The 25,995-nt window shown below is 22.2% G+C and overlaps 1 long non-coding RNA gene across 1 annotated transcript in view; it reads left to right on the top strand.

The window, feature by feature from the left end:
- Nucleotides 1-5,228: 5,228 nt before the first annotated feature.
- LOC129613389 (uncharacterized) overlaps nt 5,229-25,995 on the top strand; it is a 57,196-nt gene continuing 36,429 nt past the window's right edge. Inside the window, exons 1-2 of the long non-coding RNA XR_008697304.1 lie at nt 5,229-6,649; nt 7,162-7,632. This is a non-coding gene — a long non-coding RNA (uncharacterized LOC129613389). The remainder of the gene's footprint in view (nt 6,650-7,161; nt 7,633-25,995) is intronic.

Below are 25,995 nucleotides of genomic sequence, written 5' to 3'. Positions count from 1 at the left end.
ATTACTATTGCTATATGTACATAAAAAATAAGAGATGTATATATGTATGTATAGATATGTATATATGTCTATGAAAATAATTACTATTAATAAATTATTTACTTATAAATACACTAATTTATTGCAACAGTGACATAATTTCAAAAATTACGATTTCTTAACGCTTAATGCAGATGATACCGTACTCAAAATATACTTCTTATTTTATGCAAAAAAGGGTCGAATCTTTATAGCTCGAAAATATATGATTAAGTATATATATCAGTTATAAAATTATGCTATATAGAACCGCAGAATAACACATGCAGAATTAACTAAAACTGTTCGAGTCCAGTTTTAAATAATTTTCACTCGTAACGGAATGTGTTCTTCCTTCTAACACAAGGGTTTTTGCTCGTAACGGTTTGTATAACAGTTTTTGTTTTAGTATTTTTTGAATAAGATCATAAATGTCTCATAATAGCATTATGAGCCATTGTTAGCTATTATTATAGTAAAATTATGAGCATATTTAAACTCTATTGAATTTCATATTTTATAATATAAACTTTAAAATTTATAAGAGTTTAATTTCATAATGTATATAAGTATATATACAGTTTGAACATGTATCTCATTATTGATAATATTTTGGCTGTATATCCAAAATTTCTATAACTGTTTTATACATTTTAAAAATAGTATTATTCTTTTATTAATCAATACGTATATAACATTTAGGCGTTAATTATTAAGTACATATGCAAATATAACACAATTCCTTCCTATAAAATTCCTAATATTTCATAATAATATTTAATTGCATATTCAAAACGTCTATTGAAAATTAATATCACATTAATTTCACAAAAAAACATATAAATACATATTTTAATATCATACATACATATATAGTAAATTCACTACGTAATATTTTTAAATATATATAAGTATAAGTAAACATTTAAAATATAAAAGTCTTATAAATTTTTATTTTAAAATTCTTTTTCAGAGGAAAAATTAAGTACATACATAAGTAAATAATGTATATACCTATATATATATAAATATATTATTTGTATATTATTATGTATAACAGTAAATATTAAAAAAAAAATTCATCTTCAATATTTTTGTTGCCAAAATTTTATTAAAATAGAAAACAAAAACCTGATTTTTTTGTTTTTAAATTTTAAATTTTTGCCTTTCTTTTTTATTTTATATAAATGAAGAATAGAAAATGAAAATATTTAAAAAAAAAAAATAGAGAAAATAAAATAATAAAATAATTTTTCATTAATTTTTCAAAATTTATTCTAATTAATTTAAATTTTTTTTTTCTAAATTAAATTAAATTCAATTTTTTTTTTGATTCATAAAAATTTTCAACAGAATTCAAAATTTTTTATTTTATATTTTAATATTAATAAATTAATAAAATTAAAATTAATTAATTAATAAAATTAAAATAATTAATATTTAGTAAATAAATTTTGATTCATACTAGATTAACACAATTTTATTTCGAATTTCGAAATTCGAACTTTGTATTTTGTATATATTTTTATTAAATTATTTACGGGTGAATCATAAAATAAGTCAAATTATTTAAATTTTTAAATTTATTTTATTTAATTATATATTTAATATTTTCTCACAAAATTATTTACTCTTGTATATATATAAAACACTTTCGAAATCTATATTTTAAATAAAAAAAATTTTTTAATTTTAATATTTTTTTTATAAGTACTTAAATTTTTTTTTTTACAAAATCACTTTATTGCTTCATATAAGCTAAATTTTAATTAATAAATAATAAAAGTAATTAAAAATTTTTTAATATTAAAATATTATTAAATTTTATTATTCAATTTGTTTTGTAAATAATCGAAATTCTATATAACGTTATATACGTTTGATTTTTGTTTTATATAAAAACACATAATATTTTCTTATCGTAAATAATGTATTACATACATACATATATGTATATAAAATAAATATTAACTTTATCTGTCAAATATTATTAATGTATATGTGTATGTAAAATTTTGTATATAAATAATTTTTTTTTTTTTTTATATAATCTTCACATATGTTTTTCTATCCCCGAAATAAAAGAACTAACTATGTATATTTTCTTATTTTCCAATATTTGTTATTTATTTATTTATTTTTTATAATATTTAATAATATAATAATAATACAAAAAAAAAAGCACTACAACATTTTCTACATTGCGCGTGTTAAAGAAAAAAAAAACCTTCAGTTTTTCTTTAACACCTTTTTACCGTCAAATTCTAAGAGCAACTAAAGCTTAAAATAAAAATTCCATTTTGAATATTATTGACATGACAACAAAAAGAAGAAAAGTAAAAGAGAAAAAAATATCAGAAAAAAAATTTAACATGAATAAAAAAAAGAGAAAAATTAAAAAAAAAAAAGGAAATGCTTTTGCATTTTATTCTTTGAGCTTTTTCAACATTTTAAACAAAAAAAAAAATTCAACATAAAAAATGTTAAAATTTTTTTTTCTTTAATGTTTTAAAATTTTTAACATTATTGTTTTACAGAGTATATAAACGGTACTTGAATAGAGAACACGCTGGCAAAACTGTGATACCACGTAAGTGCAAATATTTCCAAAAGTACTTTACCAATTTTCTGTTTAGGAAATGTCAAACAATCCATCTTTTAAATTTATGAAACAGTAAAAACAAATAAATAATTACATATTCTTTAAATAATTTTCATATTTTTATAAATTTAAAAGATGGATTGTTTGACATTTCCTAAACAGAAAATTGGTAAAGTACTTTTGGAAATATTTGCACTTACATGGTATCACAGTTTTGCCAGCGGAACAGTATGTTGTACTGTAGAATGAGATGTGTACAATAATTTAATGTGCAACAGTGCTGCCGAGTTTATTTTAATTTTTAAAAGCAAATGAAATGCTTCCAGATATCATATATTATGCACACACCTGCTGAACCGGATATTTTTAATTAAAATAATAATTGAAAAAATTTTCATACCAGAAAATATTCATAGATTCCAATATAGACAAATCCAATTAAAAAGAAATTACTCTAGCTTGAACATTCACTAGAACATTTTTTGCATACAGAAGAAAAGATTCGTCCCTATTTATTAATATTTTTATAAAATAATAAAAAATTTATTTGTCGAAAAAAAATACATTTTTTGAAAATATATCAAGTTTTTCATAATATTAATGACGTAATTATTAATTATAGTAATTTAAGACGGTAATACTGAGAGGAACATAAAATTGTAAAAATTAAAAGCTTTAAAGAGCAAACTCTAAAAATATTTTCGTTTTTAACATTTTATTCTTTTATTTAACATTAACATAACATTTTTGAGTATAGCAATCATGTTAACAAGTGGCTTTTTTTTTTACATTTTGTTTTTTTTTATGTTTCGTTTTAATTATTCCCCATTTTTACCTTCTTATCATTTACCTTAACATTCCTATACACTCTGTTGTCAAACATTTTTATCCAATTTGTTTTATTTCTTCCAATCATTAAGGAAAATATGAGAAACATAACATTCCTAAATAGATTTTTATTTTAATAAAATAAAAGCTTAAAATTTTAACTTGTTTTTCTAAAATTTAAATTAAAAATTCAAAATTTAAACAACAAGATTGAAATTTCCAAGGGGAATACCATTAGAGACATCTATTTATTTTGATTTTAATTAAATTAACATAAAGCTTTTAAAAGGAGTAAAATTGTGAACATTTTTTGTATAAAAAATTGTTTAAGTTAAATTTTTTGCAGAGTATCATTCACACTTAATACCTGCAAAATCTGTAAATTGCTCCGAAATATTAAAAAATTTAAAACACAAAAAAACTAGTCTCTCACATTTATCAAATTTTGAGGCAAATTACAAAAACTTATTAAAATTGATAAATAATATAAAAAATAAGGGTTCGAACACTTAACAGTTTTTTCCTTAAGTAATCAATAAATTTGTTGGTAGCACTTAAAATTAAATTATAACTACGTATTTCCATTTCCTCTAGTGTTGAAACATGTTATCAAATTTTAATTCTTCTGATGAACAATAGATATCGCCACAGTTAAAAAGAAAAATATTAAAATAGAAAGAGGATATTATTGGTTGTTATATACGATAAAATTTAAATTTTTGACATGTTAGGTCATTGAAACATTTAATAAAATTAATGTACGCCACCATACGGTGCAAATAAGCAATGAATATCTTAATTTTATAAAATATTTGATAGTAGTATAAAAAACTACTCAAGTGAAAAAATGTTGAAAACAACTAAACTAACAAAAAAAAATTAACGTCGTTTTGAATAAGAACTGTGATTTTCTCACAATTATGTATAAAAGAAAGCTATACGAAATTGTAAGTTGATCGTTCCATGAGCAGTTTACATTTGAAATTAATTTACTATATCATGTAGCTTAATTTGTTAACGTTACACAAATATTCTGCTTAAAACATTAATACTAAAAAAATGAGTATCAATTTTTTAAGTGAAAATCGCAGTCTCAAAGTAAAGTTTTTGTGTAAAGATTTATTTGATTGGTGTTGATTTATTTGATTTTCTTGAATTTAAACATCTTAACGTCAAAAAAATGTCAACAAAAAAAATTTACAATTTTTTGTTTTTCAAGAAAATTTACATTAATTTTTCTATATATTTCACGTATTAGCAAAGCTATAACAATTAGAATCGCGCGTATAGAAAGCAGAAGGTAAAAAAATATTAGTAAACGTTAAAAATTTCTACTCGCGTCGAATTTTTTAATTGAATAACATACTGCCAAAAGTTGTATAATTTTTCGTAGTAAAGATGATACATAATTTTTTTTTATTTGCAAAAAAATTTTACCCTTGTCAATCAATATTTAAATTAATATTGATTTAGTTACAAAAAACTTTCTAAATAATTTTCCTTTAAATTCCTGTACAGTAAATAATTGTAAAATAAACTTTTGTAAAAAAAAATTTCATTCACGTGCGCTGATGCAAATCCAATACCAACACAATTCCATTTACATCCACATTAATTCCACGCAAAATTATCATAATATCCCAATAAATTTAAAGACATCCCAATAAACAAATGTCATAAAATACCATTATACCAAAATGTCAATTTCATTAATTATTTTGACATTTTTACAAGGTTTTTCTTCTTGTCATGTCAGGCAAGTAAGCAAAAAAAAAAAAAGTCTGTGTAGATTTCTCGAGTTTCATTCAAAAAAGTTAGACGTGCGGGTTTAAAAAATTATAAAAAGAAAAAAATTTAATTATTTTATTTTTTTTTTATTTTGATTCTTAAACAAATAAAAGAATTATTAAAAAATAGGAAAAATTAATAGTAATACGAAAAAAAACTTGAAATTATAATTTGGCAAAAAAATGACATTTAAAAAAATTAAAAAATTCAATTGAAAACTTTAAAGAAAAGAAGGAAAAAAAAATTGGAGAAGAGAAAATTTTTGTGGAAAAAAAAATTTTTTTCATGTCGACATAATACGAATCCAACAACAACAACAAGAATAGAAAAAAAAATAAAATAAAAGGCTGAAATTTACTCTATAAGCACAGCCAGCCACCCAATTTTTTTTCTCGTTACCCGAATTTGTTATTTTTTTTTTTGTTGTGTGTAATAAATTTTTTTTGTACGTCCAAATTAAATTTTTCGTAATAATTTTTACATTTTATATAGAGAATTGCTTTTCATTTTTTTTTCTTATTTTTTTTTTGCATAATAAAATAATTAATTAAATTAAGTGAATATTTGAGAAAAGTTTTAGAAAAAAAAAATGTGATAAATTTTTGGTATTTATTGTTGTTCTACTCATTCAATGTCCAACAAAATTTGAATTTTTCATTTTGAAAAATTCTATGGAAAGAGATTGAAAAACAAGAGAAAGAATTATGAAATTTCTATAATTTAATTTATTTTTTATATTGATTAAATCCAATAATCAACCTATCAATTAAACAGAAACTATAAATTATTGAATTTAATTGGGAGCAAATTGATTTGCAATAAAATTGAAATTTTAAAGTCAACAAGAAAATCTTTTAAGAGTGTAAATTTTTTTTTTCCTGCTTTTATAAAAACAAATATGAAAACTGGTTTTGAATGAAATTTTAATTTAAAATTAATATAATTAAAAATTTTTAGGTTGAATAAAACGGAAAATATTTACGGAATACCTGCTTAAGTATTATGTATATTTGAAAAGGTGGCAACCAGTTAAATACATGCAGTTCAATCTCAACTTAAATGTGGACAAAACAAATGGAAAAAATTTTCATTTAAACTGAATGGATTTAAGACAAAATAGAAAAAAGGAAAAACAAAATTTTAAATCCGAAAAGGAAAAATAACATATGAGAAACGAAGGAAAACTAAAAAGAAAAGAAAAATCAATTGCTTGTGTGGCATATAGGCATATAGGGTAACCTATACAACATAAGAGGGTAATCTATTCAACATTAATATACAACAACCTATACAACATACTTGCCTACCAATAAAACCCAATATTATGTAGGTAGCTGAAGGCATTTATTGATCTATGAATATTTCAAAAATATACAAGCAACAGTAACCAGTTTAAGCATCACAAAAAAGCAGGTGCTTCTGGGTTCTATTTAACATTTTAGATTTTCTTGTTTTGTAATTTTTATTTTTGTTCCAGTATTGATTTTTTTTTTTTAGTTTTTTGGTTTAAATTTCAATTTTAGCCCCCCCACCTTCTTATTTCTTAAAAAATATTGATAAAATTTTTGTTCATTTTTATTCTGGCTAATTATTATTGGTGATTTTTTAGATAATCAAAAATAATAAAATTTATATCAAGTAGCTTTTATTTGATTTTTTAAATATTTGAAAGTGTTATAAGGTCTATAATACTTCAATGAAGTGAAATTTTTGTTAAAATTAAAAATTTATTATTAAAATATTTTATTAAAAGAAAAAAATATAAATTAGTGTTTACATACCAAAAAAAAAAAATAATGTAATTTTAATTATTAATTAATTATTTAATTTTTAATTAAATGAAAATCAATTTGTTATACTTAGCCGCTCTTATCTACCTACATACCTAACTAAAAATATATATATATTTTTTGTAATAATTTTAGTGCTTTTCTATCGTATAATTTAATTTTTGTATATAAGTAAAAAATATGATCTTATAAAATATTTTAAGAGAAACAAATAACAATTAAGTAATTATAAAATTTAGTTAATAAATGCAAAAAAAAATAATAAAAATTTCTAAATTAAATATTATATAATTATTAATTAATATAAGTAAATCTAACCTATATTAATATCAACCTATTTGGAAATTGGATTAAAATTAAATATTAAAAATTGAAAATATAATTAAAAATTAAATTAAATTAATAACTATTTAATTATAACATATAACAGAACGTAATATAAATATATATATATATAGTGAAATTACCTAGTGAAATAAAAAAAAAAAAATCAATATGGCTCACAATACAAATTTATTAAGTTCGGATATATCACGTAGAAATCCTCAAGATGAATATGAATTAATACAAAAAATTGGTTCTGGTACATATGGGGATGTTTATAAGGTAAGTTTTAATTAAATAAAATGAACATTTAAATTAATATCATAAAATATATTTTTTTATAGTTAATTATAAAATGTAAAATATTTTTAAATTATAATCTTAATATGAAGTTGAAACTGTGCCTAAATAACCCTTGTAATTGGACCTTTATGTATTTAATAACATGAATTGTAAGGATTTGCAATCTGTTTTGCTCGAAAATTGATTTTAAATAAATAATTGATTAATAATTAGATGTATCATTACTGATAGGCTCCAATTTATTTCAAAATAGGTACTTGCTCAATTATGGGACACTTATCAGTTTAAATTTTTAATTATTGCATTTACTTATTGAAATTATTTTAACATTTATAATTTTTTTCTTTAATTAATTTCATTAGGTAGATAGGCATTTGGTGTACTTATATATCCAGAAGCAAAATTGTCTACCTGCTTGGAATATTTGTATATCCAGAATGCGTGTGTTCATATTTTATTCAAATTATTTAATTAATATCTGTTTGGATAATAATTTTGGATTTTAAAATGCAAAAAAAAAATTCGAACATAAATAAAATCAGCTTATTATTAAAAATAGTTGTTTCTTATCAATTCTTTGTTCTTCTTATCATAATCAAGTTTATATTTATTTAAAACCGTCTGATGTATAAGAAAAATATAATTATGAAATTTAGGTATTAATATTTAAATATCGTACTTTAGGTGGGTGATTAATAGTATAAAATATGGAATAGAATTTAGGTAAATTTTTTTAACTCGAATGAGCAATGATTACAATTTGTAGTGAAAAAGAAAGTTAATGATTTTATTAAAAATAGTAATAAGTACTCGTGGTCTTATTTATGCTAATGAAAAAAAAAATTATGCATATTGAATCCGAACTATAAGACTTGTTTATTACTCCTTGAAGTTGTGTTGTTATATCACATCTTATCATAATTCATTCGAGTGGTATTGAAATAAGTGGAGGTATTTAATTAAAAGAGAAAATCAATGGAGTCCTGTTGACTTCAATGAATAAAATTTTAATAAATAAATAGGTACGGTACTTACTACTGAACTCCGAATTTCATTTTATGTGATTCCGAAAATTCCGAATTTTTTTTTTTTTCGATAAGAATTGAATTTCTTTGTAGGTACAAGTAATTTAATCGAATTTAGTATGTTCTGCATTTCTTACAATAATCAAGTTACTTACTGGTTTAAAATTCTATCAGTTTTGCAAATTTTGGCCACAAAATTTTATGAAGTGTGATTAGTTAAGTTTTAGTCAATTATTAACCGAAAAATATTATTTTGTTGGTACAAAAGTATGTAACATTTTTAAGTACATTTGTATATTTTTAGTTAAGTAACTAAATAAGTACTTACTATAGTTATTCACACTTGTTTTAATTATAAGTAAGGTACTTGAGTACTTATATTACAAAAATTTATTCATGCAAATATTAATTACATTTTGTAATTATTTAACTATTTAGAAAAATTATAATTAAATAAAATATTCAAGGGTACGAAATAACTTTATTTTTTTTTTTTTTAAATTTAAATTTTTATAATTTTGTTAAATAATTTCTACTTGATGCGTTAATTTTTTTTTTGTTCCTTTATTTTTGTTTTCTAAGGTGAATATAAGTACTTGTACTTAACTTTTGTGTAAAATGTTACAAATATGTGTAACCAAAAAACCAAAAATACTTTTCTTTTTATATTAAAAAGTTCCTTAACCTACTAAGTAAGCATATTATTTGCTTTTTAATACTGACAAAGGAAAACTAACTATTATTTTTCATAACTAAGTATTTATATATATAATATATATATATATATATATATCCTTTTGTTCATAATATTTTAAACCAGTAAAAATTATATTTTTTTGTATTTGTATTGTATATATATAACTAGCTGTATATATATATGGTTACTAATATATAAAAGATATTTCTTTAAAAATTGACCTAAATTCCAGAGAATGTGAAAGAATAAATGAAATTAAAAACAATGAAAACAAAATAATAATAAAATCAAAAATTTATTATATTTGTTATATATACTTATATATATAACTGGTTATAGAGAAGTAGAAGATATATATATATATATATTTATATATATCCTTACATAGTTATAAAACCATGAAATTTTTTTAGTTATATTTCAATGTAATCGTATTTTATATACAATAAATAACTATTATGTGTTATACTTATATATATATGAGCATAGAAATGTGTTATACAAATACATTTATACGATTTTTTCAACAAAAATCAAACACCGTACGTGTGCATATATATATATATATATATATATATATATATATATATATTTAAGTATATTAAGAATTGACGATGGATGCATTATTAGCACGTAGATTTTTCAAATATAAAATTCATATAAGGTAAGTGTAGCTAATACTGACAGTGGCGGTAATACTGACATACATGAGGTTTTTTATAATTATTAAGAGATTTTCTCTATACAACATATATATATTTTTTTATTTCTAGATTAATTCAAATTATCGCAATACTTCCTTTTATTTAGTTTTGAAATAACTCCAAAATATTGAACATAAATCAGTTTTGTTTCCATAGACATAGCAAAAGTGGGTTGCATTGGAGAATTTCTTATACTTTTTGCTTAATTTTTCCGATTTTGTTTTTATTGTTTTTTGACTTATTTGACGGTTAAAAATATATGTATTTATATTAAATTAAATATTTTGATTATTCTTTATCTTATTTTATAAGTTATTCGGAGTAAAAACGTTAAATAAATAAGAATTTTAAAAAATAATTCCTATCAGTATTAGGAACATCTAAAATTCGACCCTGCTTCTATTACTGACATATGTGTCAGTAATACGTCAAAAATCCGTATTTTTACAAATGTCGTAATTTTTAGAATATTTAAATTTTTATTTTCGTATTTATTTAATTAAAATCGAATTTGAATTTTCTTTCTAATGTCCGAATTCTGACACTAAGAATTTACTACAGGTTCGGAGTATTTTAGCTTTAAAAACGGGTGTCGGTAATACGATCTAAAGAGGGTCAATATTATGTACAAAATTATGTCAGTATAAAGTTTTAATTTTGATATTCATTTTAATTAATAAAAATAATTTCTTTATACTTTAAAATTGTTTAAACTATTTCTGTCGAATGAAAATCGATTACATTTGTGAAAACTTATATCTGACAGCGACCTTTTTACCTTTTTAATAGTGATATTCGTCTAACAAATTGTGTGTCAATATTGTATACAATACTGTCAATAAAACAGTACAATTCGCTTTCTAAAAAAATGCTTTGAAATTACTGTAAACGTTAACGTCATAACAAATATCACAACGGAAATGGTTCTTTTTAAATAAGAAAAGGAGTCCTTTTTAATAACCCGAAATGTTGTTCCAAAAATTAAGAATGGGTTGCTCTCGTTACGTACTTAATACATAAATAGTCTTTGTTAAAGCAAAAAGCAGCTTTAGAATAGGCTTATTAGCAGCTTTAGAATATATTGATATGATTTCTTATAATTTCGTGTGATCGGTACATCATATTTTAGGTATTCTTTATAAGAATACATCTGTAGGCAATATTACTTATAATACTTTATAAAAAATTATATAATTTCGAATTAGATTTTCATAAATATCTTTTAAAAATTTTTATTAATTCATTGTTGCATATTAAGACTACTAGCAAAAGTACATTCTACAGTAATAATAAATTCAAATCAGCTGAATTTCACATATTTTTACCTTTAATTCAATAAAAAATATTTTTTTTATTTTTGTTTGAATTATATTTTGATTCATTTTTAATTTTTTTTGAAATAAGATGAAATATCCGTAGAAATCCAAATTATTATTCCATTTTTATTGAATATTATCATTTTAACCATTTTAAACCATTATTCATATATAGAATATGGATTACAGCATATAAAATTACATTGTCAGTATTAGGAACACAAACTGTCAGTAATAGACACAAACATTTGCGGTTATGTCAATATTAGGAACATTTTTTCTCTTCGTCTTTAATCGAAAAATTATGAATTAAAAAATATTTTGATTAAATAATTTTATAAAAAACATTATTCCCAATTATCCAAATTATTCAAAAAATCGGAAATACGATCATTTATTGTGTCCCACATATAAAATATCTCACGCCAAAGTTGAATTTGTTGCGAAATATGTCAGTAATGGGGACACTTACCTTACGTTGTATTGAAAGAACAAAGGTGTGCATACAAAGAAATCTTGGAACAAAAAAGGATTTAAGGAGATTTTAAAAATAAAACAAAAAAATATATTAAAAGAATAAATACTTTCAAGAGTTTTGCTTTGAATGAAAAATAACAAAAAAAAAAAAATATTTCTAAAAAAAACTGTTATATTTTTTTTACTCTTTATACTTACTTACCTCTTTTGTCTGTACGTATGAGTTTGTATATGTATAGTGTTTAGGAATTTTTATTATTTTCTTCCCTCTTTTCCAAATGAACTAAATTAATTTTTTAAGCAAAAAAAAAAATACAAGTTATAAAAATTATTTTATATATAAATATACTTAAATATATTAGTGAATTACGGAAATTATAAGAAAAATATAATATTGAGATTGAAATTATTCTTAGTTTACTAGAATAATTTCTAGAAAAATTCTATTGTATGAAGTAGAGAACTTACTTGATTTAATTCTAATTCATTAGCTAGTTTAAGGAAGGTTATTATTCGATTTCTCGAATTGAGGTAGATCAAAAAAATACTAATTGGATCTATTACTTAAATGGGTAAAGGTTAATGACCTACATAAGTAGAAAAATTCAATTTTAATTGTACTAGAAATTTGTATTAGGTAAATTGTAACTAAAATACGAGTATGTAATCAATTTTGAATTGAAATAAAATTATTTAAAAAACTTTGTTTAAAATAAGAAACTTATACGTAATTACTTTTTCTTGTAATCAATTAGTTATTACTAAATACTTAAGTATTCAAAATTTAGTACTTATTTGATTAAGTACTATCTTATGTCTTATAATGAGTACATTTGTACTGACTTTAAGTATTCAATAATAATATTGTGAATTAAGTATTCATTAATTACTTATGAAGCGCTTAGTATTTTGTTTGCTACAATATAATCTTATAAATTTCGTAGGTTTATAAGTATATACTTAAGTAAGTAAGTACTTATTTCAATACTTATTAGTATTGCGTCGCCGAATTTTATATTTCATTTTTACTAAGTAAGTTTATAGAAATTTCGAATAAATAGCAGTTAATGTTATTCTTTTAATTGAGTATTTTCAATTTTTAAGATCTGTAATTGTTCAGTTTAATATTTTCAATTTGCTTTAATGCATTTAATAGGACTACAAATATTTGTTTATGGCTCGTACAATTTGTATAATAAAATCGTATTAATTATATTTAATTCTAATTTGTAATCTTGTTAAGTAATGATAAAATTTTCTAAAAAAAAAAAATTATTTAATAATCAAATCAAAATTAATTACCATAATCGAAATTATTTCTAATCAAACAAAGATTAAAAGTAGTACTTACTTAGTACTTATAGTAGGTGAAGAAAAGGGTGTGAGTGGTTGTGATAAATATGTAACATATACTAAATAAGTAATTAAGTATATATACGGTACTCATTTAGTTATTTAATATTTTTAAATTTTTATTATTAATTGTATATCACTATGAACAAAATAAACTTGGAAATTGAATAACACTCTTATACTTATAAGTATATATATATATATAAATTAAGTATTATAATTAAGTAATGAAAATTTTTCAGACATACTTAAATTACTCATAATTATAAGTACTTTTTTTTTTGAACCTTGAATTCATTTATGGTTTGATAAGAAAGTTTTTAATAAAATAATTTTACATTTGAAATTTTTTTACTTTTGTTTAAATATTTTGTTTTATTCATGTAATTGTGTTTAGTTAAAAAACTTTTTCTTAACTTTGTAAATAGTATATGTACTCATACACACATACTTTCTAAATTTATGAAAACTTTTTTCATTTTTTTCGATTTCATTCTACAAAATAATTAACAAACTCCTGTCGTCTTTTGTTCAAGAATTTTTTTTTGTAATTTTATTATTAAATTTTTTTTTTGACACACTTGACATTTCATTTTTTTATAAGCTTTAAAAGGAAAAGTTTAATACGAGTAGAAACTTGTGTGTTATAACTATACTTAAGTGTTAAATTAAAAATTTTTTGAGGTTTTTGTGACAAAAAATTGGCTGTGTCGGTACTTGTATACTTCTACCATGGAATTACTTTTTTAAAAATAAAAGAATAAATAAATTTTAAAATGTAATTCAAGTCATCATTTAAAATGCCTTCAATTCATCTAATTTCTATGGATCGTATTAGTGAAATATTAGCAATAAGAGGTGAGAATACGTATTGTGGTGAATTTGTCCATTTAACCGAAAACTAATGTGTTGAATTCATTTAGTTACCTCTCTCATTTTCTCATTGAGTTCATATAGGAAAAAATTACATCAGACAAAATGATGAAATGAAGTTAAGACAGTTATGTAAGTAGAGAGACTAAGATTCCATTTTAAAGAAATTCGAAAAATTATGAAAAAATATATTGTATATGAAATGTTTACAACGGCAACACTAATAAGTAGCAATGAAAATATTTAGTAACAATTTCATTTTTTGATTAAATAATATATAATTTATGTGTGTGTGTCTGTGTGGTGTAACTATGCAATAAATAAATTTATACATAAATCTGACCACAAAATTCAGATATTTCCAAAAAAAAAAAAAACAAACAAAATGGGCAAAAAAAATGCCACCCAATAATGGTAAAAATGAAGAATTTTTATTTTTTCATTTTGCTTTGAGCTTTTGTTCCATTTGTTGTTCTTGTATTTGAATAGTTTTATAGGTACAAGGAATACCTGTTTTGTTATTTTGTATTTTGCAATTCCTAGTGATTTGTTTTTTCGTTTTTATTATTCGGCATAAAATGTCCTTGCTTCATTGCCAAAATCTCACTTAAGGTTTCAATTTAAATTTTATTTTTTTTTTGTTTGAAGTTTTTGGCTTTTTGTCAGAATTTTTGTAACAAAAAAAAAATGAATAATTTTTTTATTTTATTTTTGCAATAAAATAAAAATTATTTTTTTTTTTTATTTAAGTACATTACATACAAAATTACATAATATATATACATTAAATGTATTTAAATATATATTTAGGCGTGTTTACATTGTTTACATACAAGTTTTACATGTAGGCAAATGTACACCGAAGGGTTATTCAATAGAGGGTTTCTGTTTTGAGTTTTTCAATTTAAGAAAATATTCAATATTTCGCTATAAATTTCTAGAGAATCTCGTAATGTGTTTTGAAAGATCTTGGGATTTTTGTTTTTTCTTATTAAATTCCTTAAATAACTTTTGAATAAAATTTGTGGACCAACTAAATTTAAGGATTAATTTTCAAATTGTTGTTGATTTCTTAATTATGAATTGCGTCTTCAATTTTTATTATTATTTTAAAAATTTCACTTGATCGAAATGGAATGATTATTTATTTTTGACATACAACAGCTGTCAACGTTAAATAAACAATTTGACAATCGGAAGAAGTTGTCTAACTTGAGTAATCAGTATGCTGAGTAAATAATCCATAAGTTTTGATCCGATATTATAGAATATGATGTTTTTAGATTTTTTTCTTGGCCGATAGGTGCAAGCTATTCAAACTATTCAGTATCGTTTGAAGGTTTAGAAAACAATATCGAATCTATGTTGAAAAATATGTGAAAATTGAAATCTTTTAATGAGCACCCCAATTTTGAAACATGTAAAAATTTCATGAAAAATTGCAGTTTTTTTGTGTTTTTTTTTCATTTTAAAAAAAAAAAAAATTTATTATCATTTTCTACCATATTAAAATGACATACTTATCATGAATGACATTTTAACTGTAATATGGCACTCTTAGAGTAGATAACTATTAATGTAACAAAGCATATAAAAAAGCTGTTCGAATCTTGTTCTATTCTATTTCTCTAAGATAATCTAAGTTGTTATAAGTACAGAAGATTGGGTAGAAAAATAAATGATTCCAGAAAATACCCTTTTTCTCGTATACGTACATATTATACGTATGTGTGTGTATGTATGTATTTAAACATTTATTTATTGAATTATTCTAGTGTGTTGGATGCGACCTAAATTATCACGTTTTTCACCCTCATATGTATAAAGGAATCAAAAAAAAAAAAAAATTAAAGAAAAATATATTTCTGAATTTTTCTAGCGTATAACGTGTGGGTTGTTGTCTTAGTTTCAAGAATATATTCAAAAAATATAAGAAATAAAAGTTTTTACATAAAGTTTTAATTTTTGAAAAAGTTGTGTGAATTTTTTTGATATTTTTTGAGAAGAGCACATATTCTTATGTACAACATCTCGCACGTACAAAATAATCTAATGCTACTAAATATCCTAGAATCACCTACACAAAAAAAAAGGAACCAAAAATAAAAATATCCTTAATCCTTAATGCATTTTATTTTTTTTTTTTATTTTCTACAAAATTAGTATTCAGAATAAAAATAAAAAAAAAAAATTTAAGGAGAAAAAAAAAATAGTTTTGAAAATTTCTCTTAGTTTTTTGTTTTGTTTGTCTTGTTTTTTATTTCAAATAAAAACAATATGAAAAAAAGGATAAAATAAAAAAAAGAAAACAGAGAATCCGAATTTGCCGACTGCTTGTTTTTTATATTTATTGTTGTTGTTGTTGTTTTTTGTTGGTGTTGGTCGATTCTGAAATTCTTGCAAAGCTTGCGCACCAAATTTTATTGAATGAAAAAAGATTTTTTGTTTCTTTTTTCTTTATTTTTCGAATTTTCCATATAATTTTTTTTTTTCATTTTTATTATTTTTAATTTTCCACCCAATTATTAATTGTGCATGCCGCGCCAAATATCCTTCTTTCTTATTTTTTCTTTTGTTATTATTTGTTTAAAATAAAAATGTCGACCAGAAATAAAAAATAGAAAACCAACCGAAAGAGAATGAACAAAAAAAAAAAATTAAAAAAAAAATTTAGAATTCATGTGTTTTGTTATTTAAGTAAGTAAAAAAATTAGAGCACAGGAAAAACCCTATTAAATTTTATATAAAATGAGCAAATGAGGAAAAAGAAAAAGTAAAATAGAAAAGAGAAAAACAAGAGGAAAAAAGTAAGTGAACTATAAAAATATTTTCTTTACTAAAAAAAATTTTTTTTTTTGGTTTTGTTTTATTTTTAAAAGTGTTGCCATTGTAAATTTAATTGAGCATAAAAAAAATGAATAAAATATGTTGGAGTAAAAGTACCAATGTTTTTTCATATAAAATTTCTACATGTACCAAGATTGATATATTTTCAAAAATTTTTAAATTAAAACTGGTTGGAAATTTTGGAACTACGTACACATATTAATTCTTAATAAGCCTATCAAAAATGGAAATTTATTTCGTACATCTTGTATTTAAATGGAAAATTAATTGGTACATTTTACGATTATTGTACAAAAATTTCCAGTTATGATTGGATTCAGTTATGAACTAATTTATAGAGTAGATTGCACTGATTGATGCTCCCAATTCAACCAATATTGAAACAAAATATGAAAAAATTTGGTAACTTTAATTTTTATCTAATTTAGATTTTATGTCCTTGTTTTTCTTTTACTATTTTTTATTTCTCTTTTTTTCCTATATATATATATTGCTCATTTTTTACCGTAATTTTTTAAGGTTATTATTATAAAATATGCAGCAGTCAGCTGATGTTAATGGTTTTTAATTTTTATTTTGTGTCTCTTTTTGTTTTTATAGAAGAATCTATACTGTAAATGTATATTTTATATAACTACTTAGATACGTAGTTAAGTACTGTGTATAACGGTAGTTATTTCTCATACAATGTGTTAGAACAATAAATGAATAATATATAAGTTAAATATATGAATTTTATCTAATGTAATTTTATTTTTTTATATGAATAATAAAAAAAGGAAGAGAGAGAGAGAGAGAGGAAGGGAAAAAAATGGGGTTAAAAATAACTGTAAAAAAGATATTAAAGCGGAAGTGAACTTACACGATAAGTAATTTTCTTTTTTTTTGTTTTTTTTTTGGTGATTTTTCATTTATATTTTATTTTTTTTTTGGGTGTTTGCCTTATAATTATATTGAATTTATTTCATGTAATGTAAGTGCCTAAAGTTATGTATGGTAGCATGCTTTAAAAATGCATGCCTAAGAATATACCTGTACAAATAAGTATGCGTGTGAGTGAGCTGTATACGTAGGTATTCATGCATGTATGTGTTTTGTTGTAAAATTTTATAGTATAATAAAGGATAATAAAGGATATTTTGATTTTTATTGTAAAAAAAATTTTTTTTATTTTCGTTTTCGTTTTGATTTTGTAAGTTGTATAAATAAATTTAATAAATAACGAAATAATTTTATTAAAATTCCTTAAAGGGTGATGAATTTTTTTTTTGTACTGTAAGACAAGAATATAAAATCGCGATTTTTTGTTTTTATTTTTTTTTTTTTTTTTTTTTTGTAATGAAAATGGAAAACAGGATGTAGAAATATAATTTTGTAGGCGAATGTATGTATATGCTGATTTCTAAGCATATTGTGTGTTCAATAACAAATTCTGAGAATATTGTTTGATATTGTTTAAATTCTTATGTTGTTATTGTAATATTGTTGAAATATTTATAAAAATTTTAAACAGGGGCAATGAAACACAGTTACGTTGTATACTAATTAATGTAAAGAGGAAATAAGAATGATTAGACTTGACTGCACTTGAAATCCGAAATAAGTAGTGTAATTATCTACAGTGGAAGATTCTAACAAATATAATGTACTTTTAGATGGGAACAGGAGCGATTCAAATAGAGATATATATATATGGAGATATATGCATGTGCGTTCTGAAAAATATATGTCTTAGTAAGACGAAACGCGTTCTCAAGTTAAAATTCATCATTGAAATGGTGGGGGTTTTAAGGCAGATAAATGTCTAGATAATATTAAACGATTACTTAAAAGAGGTATTAAAGAATGCGATCCCATCTCATACTTCGTTGTACTTTCCAGATTTCTTTTATTACGGTTCCATTATTACAAGGAGATTGAGAGACTTTTTTTAATTTTCTTGTAAAAACTCATTTCAGGCATATCAAAGCCGTTTGAGTCTTGATTTTTAATTTGCATTCTGAAAAGCATTTTAAACAATAAGTTATCACATAGACGATACGACATATGGGTGCATAAGAATAAAAGATTTTAAGAACGCGACAAAAAATAATTTTTAATTTCTTTTTTTGTCAAAAGTAAAAAGGATTTTAAAATTCTCTTCATCATTTTCATTTAAAACAATATAAAACTTACGTTAGCGAATTTTTAATTTTTCTAGACATTAATTCCATGATTTTATATTAAGTAATTACATATGCAAATGTTTAAAAGAATAAATAAGACAGTAACAATTAAATAGAATTTCTATTGTTTTTTTTGTATAGGTGCCGATGTAAAAGATACACACATATACACATTAAACATTTTTCTCTTCTATACGCATTAAAAATTTTTGCAGCGATTTAAAATTTAACCTTAAACTTCGTATAATATAGAAAATTTGAATTTAAAAATTTAAATTTAAGAATTAAAATATTCCTACCCCCCCCCCCCCCCCCCCCCCCCCCCCCCTCATTCTTCTCTTGATGTTTTTAAAGAATATTTTTTTCTCATTAATTTTTTAATATGCTCTCTCTCTATCGCTTTCTCTATACATTTAATGTCACATCTGACATTACAACTGTTTATTTGTGTTAAATACATATGAATGTATATACAAACGTCTGTTTATACTCAATATGCGTTAATGATGCATTGGACATTTTCATGTTCTGCAAAAAATTACTGACTTTTATATTAAATATTCACTTTTTAAAAATTCTGGTTGATTTTCGATACTTCTATACTCGCTTGTTTTTTTTTTGTCTCTTTCTTTCTTAAGAATTTTTTTTCTATATATTTTATTTTACAAGTTGAATATATAAGTGAGTTAAACAGTTATAGTCAATTTAAACATTTTGATAATGAAAATCTCTTTTAGTATATACACATATATACATACTTGTACGTAATTCTGCTTAATAATAAGTATAAGAAAAATAACTAGGAAAATAAGAAAAGAAAAATTAAACAGACGCAAATATTTTATATAGAATTCTTATCTCAAATATACAAGTATGCACATGATACGCACAAATACTCAATCAGATAAAAAATTCTGTATAAAATATATACATACAAACATTTAAGTTTAATACACTAATACAAATGAAAAAAAAATAAAAATATTATTTTTTTGCAATTTCAAGGTCATTTAATAAGAATTTCAGGTTTAAAGTAAAAACAGAAACAAAAAAATGAGAAAAAAAACTAGAATAAAAAAAAAATATTCTTTTGCTATTAAAATCCTTGAATTTATTTTGTATATACACACTTACATACATAAAATATACACAAGTATTACATACATTTACGTATTTAAATATTTCTTTAGATTTAATCTAGAAATACATATATACATATACGTATATGTATATTTATGTGTGTATACCTCATTTTTATAGAATTTCATCGAAAATTTAGCAAAAAAATTTTTTTTGGAATATTAGTAAAACATTATTATTATTGCAAAAATAATACATAAATATACATACTTACATTATTGTATAAAGGGTTGTCCATTTAAACGAGATAGAAAACAAGGTTAAATTAAAAATAAAAATTCAAATATACTTAACATTTTCAATAATATTTTATTCATATATGACCCCTAAAACTATTAAATATAAGCTTACATTATTAATTTGTTCAATTATATTTTTTGTTGAGTGTATGTATGTATGTGAAATGAATTAATTTAAAATATTTTTTATTACCCTGATGATGGTCAATTAATAATTTTATCAATAACCATTTAAAACAATAAGTAATTTTGGAACAAGCTTGGATATTTCACTTTTCCAATAAGATTCTTCATTTTTTCAAATAGATTTTTGCATTTTTTCTAAATTATCGAAAATTACATTATACAAATATACTTATGATAGTTACTCACTTTTTTCTCACTTTCCGACTAAAATAACGATATAGACGACGACTAGAATACTATTAAGTCTGCCTCTTGAGTAAAACTACAGTACTGCCTGCACAAAACAGACATTAATGAAGTAATATTTTTTCTGAGTGTAATATAATGTTTAAATTTATGCAATTTATGAAATTATTCTTTGGTTTATACTTGTATAAATACTAAAATTTTCTTTGTTAACATTTAATTATGATCTATTTTTTGGAACTATATGAATTATATTTCGACTGATAATTTGATCGTTTTCACAAGGAAATTTTTCTGAGTGAATTCTAATAGTTTTTTTTTTATTTCCTTTACATTATAGAACATTTTTAGGTTATATTCTTATTTGAAGAAATGTAGGGTTTGATAATGTTTATTAATCATTAAAAGGCTCAATAGATGGCGTGTTCAAAATGAAATAATTTGAAAAACTAATTTCTTTTATTGAAAAATAGAGTTCTATTACACTAAAAAAAACAAACCGTATTGAATACTTGTGTATATATGTATAATAATTTTGAGAATACAACTTGTATTTCTGAAGAAAATAAACGTTAAGTATAAGAGAAAAACTCAAGAATGAGAACAGTTTTTCTACAATTTTTTTGTTGTTGTAATAAAAAAATTTAAAGGCAACATTTTCTTTTCGAAATTTTAAACTTAAAAAACAAATGTCAAGATAAAATTTTCAGCTTCAGGGTTCTGTTCTTTAATCCTCTCAAGACGACAACAAAATTTATAAAGAGTACACAAATAGCAGTAGATGGAAATATTAAAATAATCCTTAAAAAAAAATAATAAGAAAATAGAGAAAAAAAAACAAAATTTTACGAAAAAGAGAGAACAGAAAAAAAAAAAACGAAATATTTTTTACTTGAACTTGTCCTTGAATTTCCAAAAAAAAAAATATTAAGAAGAAAGTCTACACTTAAGGATATTTTTTTTTCCTTTATTTTTGATTTATATAATTATTTATTCCGAAAAGGAGGAGATTAAAAAAAAATAAAAGTAAAAAAAAAAATGATAAAAATTTAAGGATAACAAAAAAATTTTTTTTTTTTTTATTTTTATGTGAAAAAAAATTTAAAAAAAAAATCTTTAATTTTGGTATTTAAAAAAAATTTTTATTTTTTAATTTTGGACATTTTATAATTTGACTAAGATTTAATACTTCTGTAATTACTCTTAATCCTTTAAGTTTAAGTGTGTATGTTCAATGTCCTTGAAATTATTTTATTTAGGTATTTACCTTGAAAACGGGTAGAGAGTAAAAAAAAATATCAAAATGAAAATTTTTATGATACTCGTAATTTCAGAGTGATATTGCATTTTCTTTTTGGAGGTGGGAGAAATTTATAAGCTGCTTAAATTTTAAAATTTAATCTTTTAAAAATTTTTTAAAAACTTTCATAATTAACTTTATGATACCTATAAATTATGACAAGTTTTATCAGACAATATTAAAATTATTTAACTTTAATTGGAAGTGTCTAATCCGAAATATAAAAATAAAAGTATAAAAGCAATTGTGGAAAATTAAAAAAAAAATATTAGTCTGATAAGCAGTTTATTTGAAAAACTAATAAAATTTTAATAATTTTTAACAAGAATTGAAACAAGCGAGGAGAGAAGAAATAATGTGAATTTAAGTACTTAAATTTTTATTTCGTGACTTTGGAACAATATTTTTATACCTTTTTGTATTCTGCCTCCCGTTGCCATAGGGACTAGCTTTAGGCGGAATGTGACATTCACTGGTGGGACACGAAGTGGTGTCGTCTTGCCCAAGTGAGATGTACACTCTGTTTGGGCCCTATTCGGTTTCCTTTTAATTAACAATCTACACGAAGAATTTGGCAAGCACAAATTTTTTTGAATAATTATTCTTTGGTTGTATATCTCTGTAAGGTTACAATGGGGGCACTGAGAAAATTTATGTAGTATTTTTATTACCAAATTTTTGTTTTTACTACTTGTACCCGTTTTCTTCGTATAACTTCCAATGAAATTAATAAAAATAACGAAAAACGAAACAAATTTTGAAAACAGGATCTCCTTATCGATTTTTTTTGCTTACTAAAATAAAAGGAATAAAAAACTTGAAATAAAAAACAACAAATTATAGTCAGTTTTAAATTTTTCTCGATTGCCTAACCGATAAGAAAATTTTGAAAACGAATGACACAAAAAATTAAAATAAAATTATAAATGAAATATGAAACAAAATTTTATAACTGCATATTCATCTATGTACAAATGAAATATTAATTTATTTTTTAATTTGTATAAAATCCTAGATCTTTTTAATAAACCCTTATTGGTATCATATGATGCACTAACATTCAATCTTATTTATTTTATATATGAACCCGAATACCAATATGAAATTTAATATCTTTAAGATTTTATTTTTTCATTCAACATGAGTTAAGAAATAATTGGTTTAAAAATGAAATTAAATACTTAGAGTATGAATTGATTTTTTTAAGAAATTCTTTTTTTGAAAATTTTAATTTTTGGTTTCATTAAAAATAAGAGGATAATGTTGAATTACTTTAATTATTCCGATTCATTTGAATTGAGTAAAACGACTAAAAAATTTATGTTGTATTCGTAATATTTTGATTGATTCAAATTTGTATGAGTATAAGCCAACTGTTATGAATTTGTAGCACAAAATCTAAGTATTTTTAGAGACTGAAATTAAAAATATTCGTATTTATTCATTAAATTACAAAATAAAAAAGTTGTATTTGAATTTAAAAAATTATTTTTTATAATTCAAAATTCATTATATAAAATTGTGTTTGCAACTCGAACATGTTCGTGGATTTTTGTTTGATTCAATGTAAGTATGAAGTTTTATTGAATAAACATTTTTTCTCTCTGGGCAATGTTTAATATTAAGTTTTGTTTAACCCCCTCTTTCTCTATGTCCGTCATCCTATCCTAAAATGTTTTGAAATAAAGGAAACATAAATTACAAATATTCTGTTCGTGATGATTCTGTCCTGTGGGCTGTGGGTTTGTTTTTGTTTAAATGTTGTCTGTTTTAGTTCTAACGTTTTCAGTAGTAAAATTCAATTTTGTGTACTTTTCTTGATGTTGAATATCAAACAAAATGTTTTATGGCAATGTTTAATACAAATCAAACCAAATGTATGAACAATTGTTCATACATTTGGTTTGATTTGCATCAAAAATTTGGTTCTTATAAATACTTCCCCTATATATAAATATTAAATTAATTTCCACTGTTTTATTAATAACTTTTGCAAAAACTTACTTCTTAATAAAACAAAATCAATTGATTTCATTGTCTTATTATTATTTTCTAAATAAAAATTAATTAGAAAAAAATTCTATGACTGTATAAGCATAAGCCTTTGTTCTGCAAAAAAAAAACAAAGTTTCAAGGTAATTAATACAACCTGCTTATATAATTTAAATGTACTCAATCAAGTAGTTCTTCAGTTCTTAAAGCAATTACAATGAGTTTTTCTATATTATTATACAGAGTAATCATTAATCATTTTGTGATGGTATTAAAACAGCACTATTACGTTACGTTTACCTTATAGTGAAATTAATTAACATTTTAGTTTGCGTTTTATTTTGTTATTAAAGTATAAGTACACAGGAAATTAATTTTGCTTTCAATTCTTTTTTGTTTTTGTATAATAACTACTTACTGAGATTGCTTTACTGAATTGATAAGGAACAAATACACAATAAATACTACAAAATGTTGCTTTTCAAATCGTATCCAAAGAAATTGTTCTGGAAAACAGTTCGAGTTATGGAGATTTCAAGTTGAAGAGGAAAAAAAATTTATGCCAATGTTCAAGGGAACTCATATGACTTCGAGATAAGGAGATTTTTGAGTTGTAGAGACTCGAGTTGTGGAGGCTCTACCGTCTTTGCAAAAACATGTGCAGGGTGTACTTTATTTGCAAAATTTATCAAAGCTTCGTTAAACTATTCGGTAAAGTACCGAATTTATAAGGTAATTTTACAATTTTTATCATTCTGAATTCTATGAAAATTTTGGAAGAATGTTTGTTTTGTACAAAAACCGCGTTGTTTGTAAATGTTTAATTTTATTGGAAAAATAATTTTTGCAGCTGTCCGCGAATTTCAATAATAATTCGTTTATTTACATTCATATTTGGAGAATACAAGCAGATTAACATAATTTGCAATTTCTAATTTGCATGAACAATTTTTCAATTCCAAATTTCTTGACAAGCAAACGTAAATATTAATCTAATTTTAGCGCAAAACAACATTATTACTTTTTTAAAATTACTTATCTAGCTTTCGTTTTTTTTTTTATTAAAATTTTAATGATAACATTAAATTATTTACTTGTGATAAGGTAATATAAAAAACGGTATTTTTTTCGAAAAGAATTGCCACGCATTTTTTAAAAATATGTTACGTAGGAGTAGAGGGAGGGTCTTCTCACTCTCTACCTCAAAATTTTTTTCTCACTTAAATATTTATACCTAAAATAATTTAATCATTTACTATGATACTTTTCGTTTATCACTAAAAAAAATTTATTAGTATAATTGTGTGTGTACTGATTTACTGTCATGACAGTGCTATGAAAATTTTTATTAATTAAATTATTGAAATTAATTGAATTATTCAAATTAGAAAGCTTCAGTTTTAGGTTTTTCTTAAATTTGCAAGCAATTAAATGACATACCAGTAAATAAGCTTCTGCCCGTTTATCTTGCGGAAATGGATAGCTGATAATTATTGAAATTAAATTTTTCGGAGCACATACTTGACACATTCGATCTGTTTATTCGATGTCTGCAAAATTTAAAAAAATTTTCAATTTTTTGCCAAGGTTGGGGGTCGTTCAAAATTTTTAATTTTTTGCCAAGGTAGGGGGTCGTGCAAAATTTCAAAAAATTTTTCATTTTTTGCCAAAGTAGGAGGGGGTCGTTCAAAATTTTAAAAAATTTTTAATTTTTTGCCAAAGTAGGGGGTCGTGCAAAATCTCAAAAAATTTTCAATTTTTTGCCATGTTAGGGGGTCGTGCAAAATTTTAAAAAATGCCAAGGTTTGCGGGTCGTGCAAAATTTTAAAAAATGTTTAATTT

The sequence above is a fragment of the Condylostylus longicornis genome, unplaced genomic scaffold, assembly GCF_029603195.1.
Source record: "Condylostylus longicornis isolate FDR11 unplaced genomic scaffold, ASM2960319v2 ptg000083l, whole genome shotgun sequence".
In the NCBI taxonomy this organism is placed as follows: Eukaryota; Metazoa; Arthropoda; class Insecta; order Diptera; family Dolichopodidae; genus Condylostylus; species Condylostylus longicornis.
Note: the sequence above shows the minus strand (reverse complement) of the source record. Positions and strands in the feature narration are given on the sequence as shown.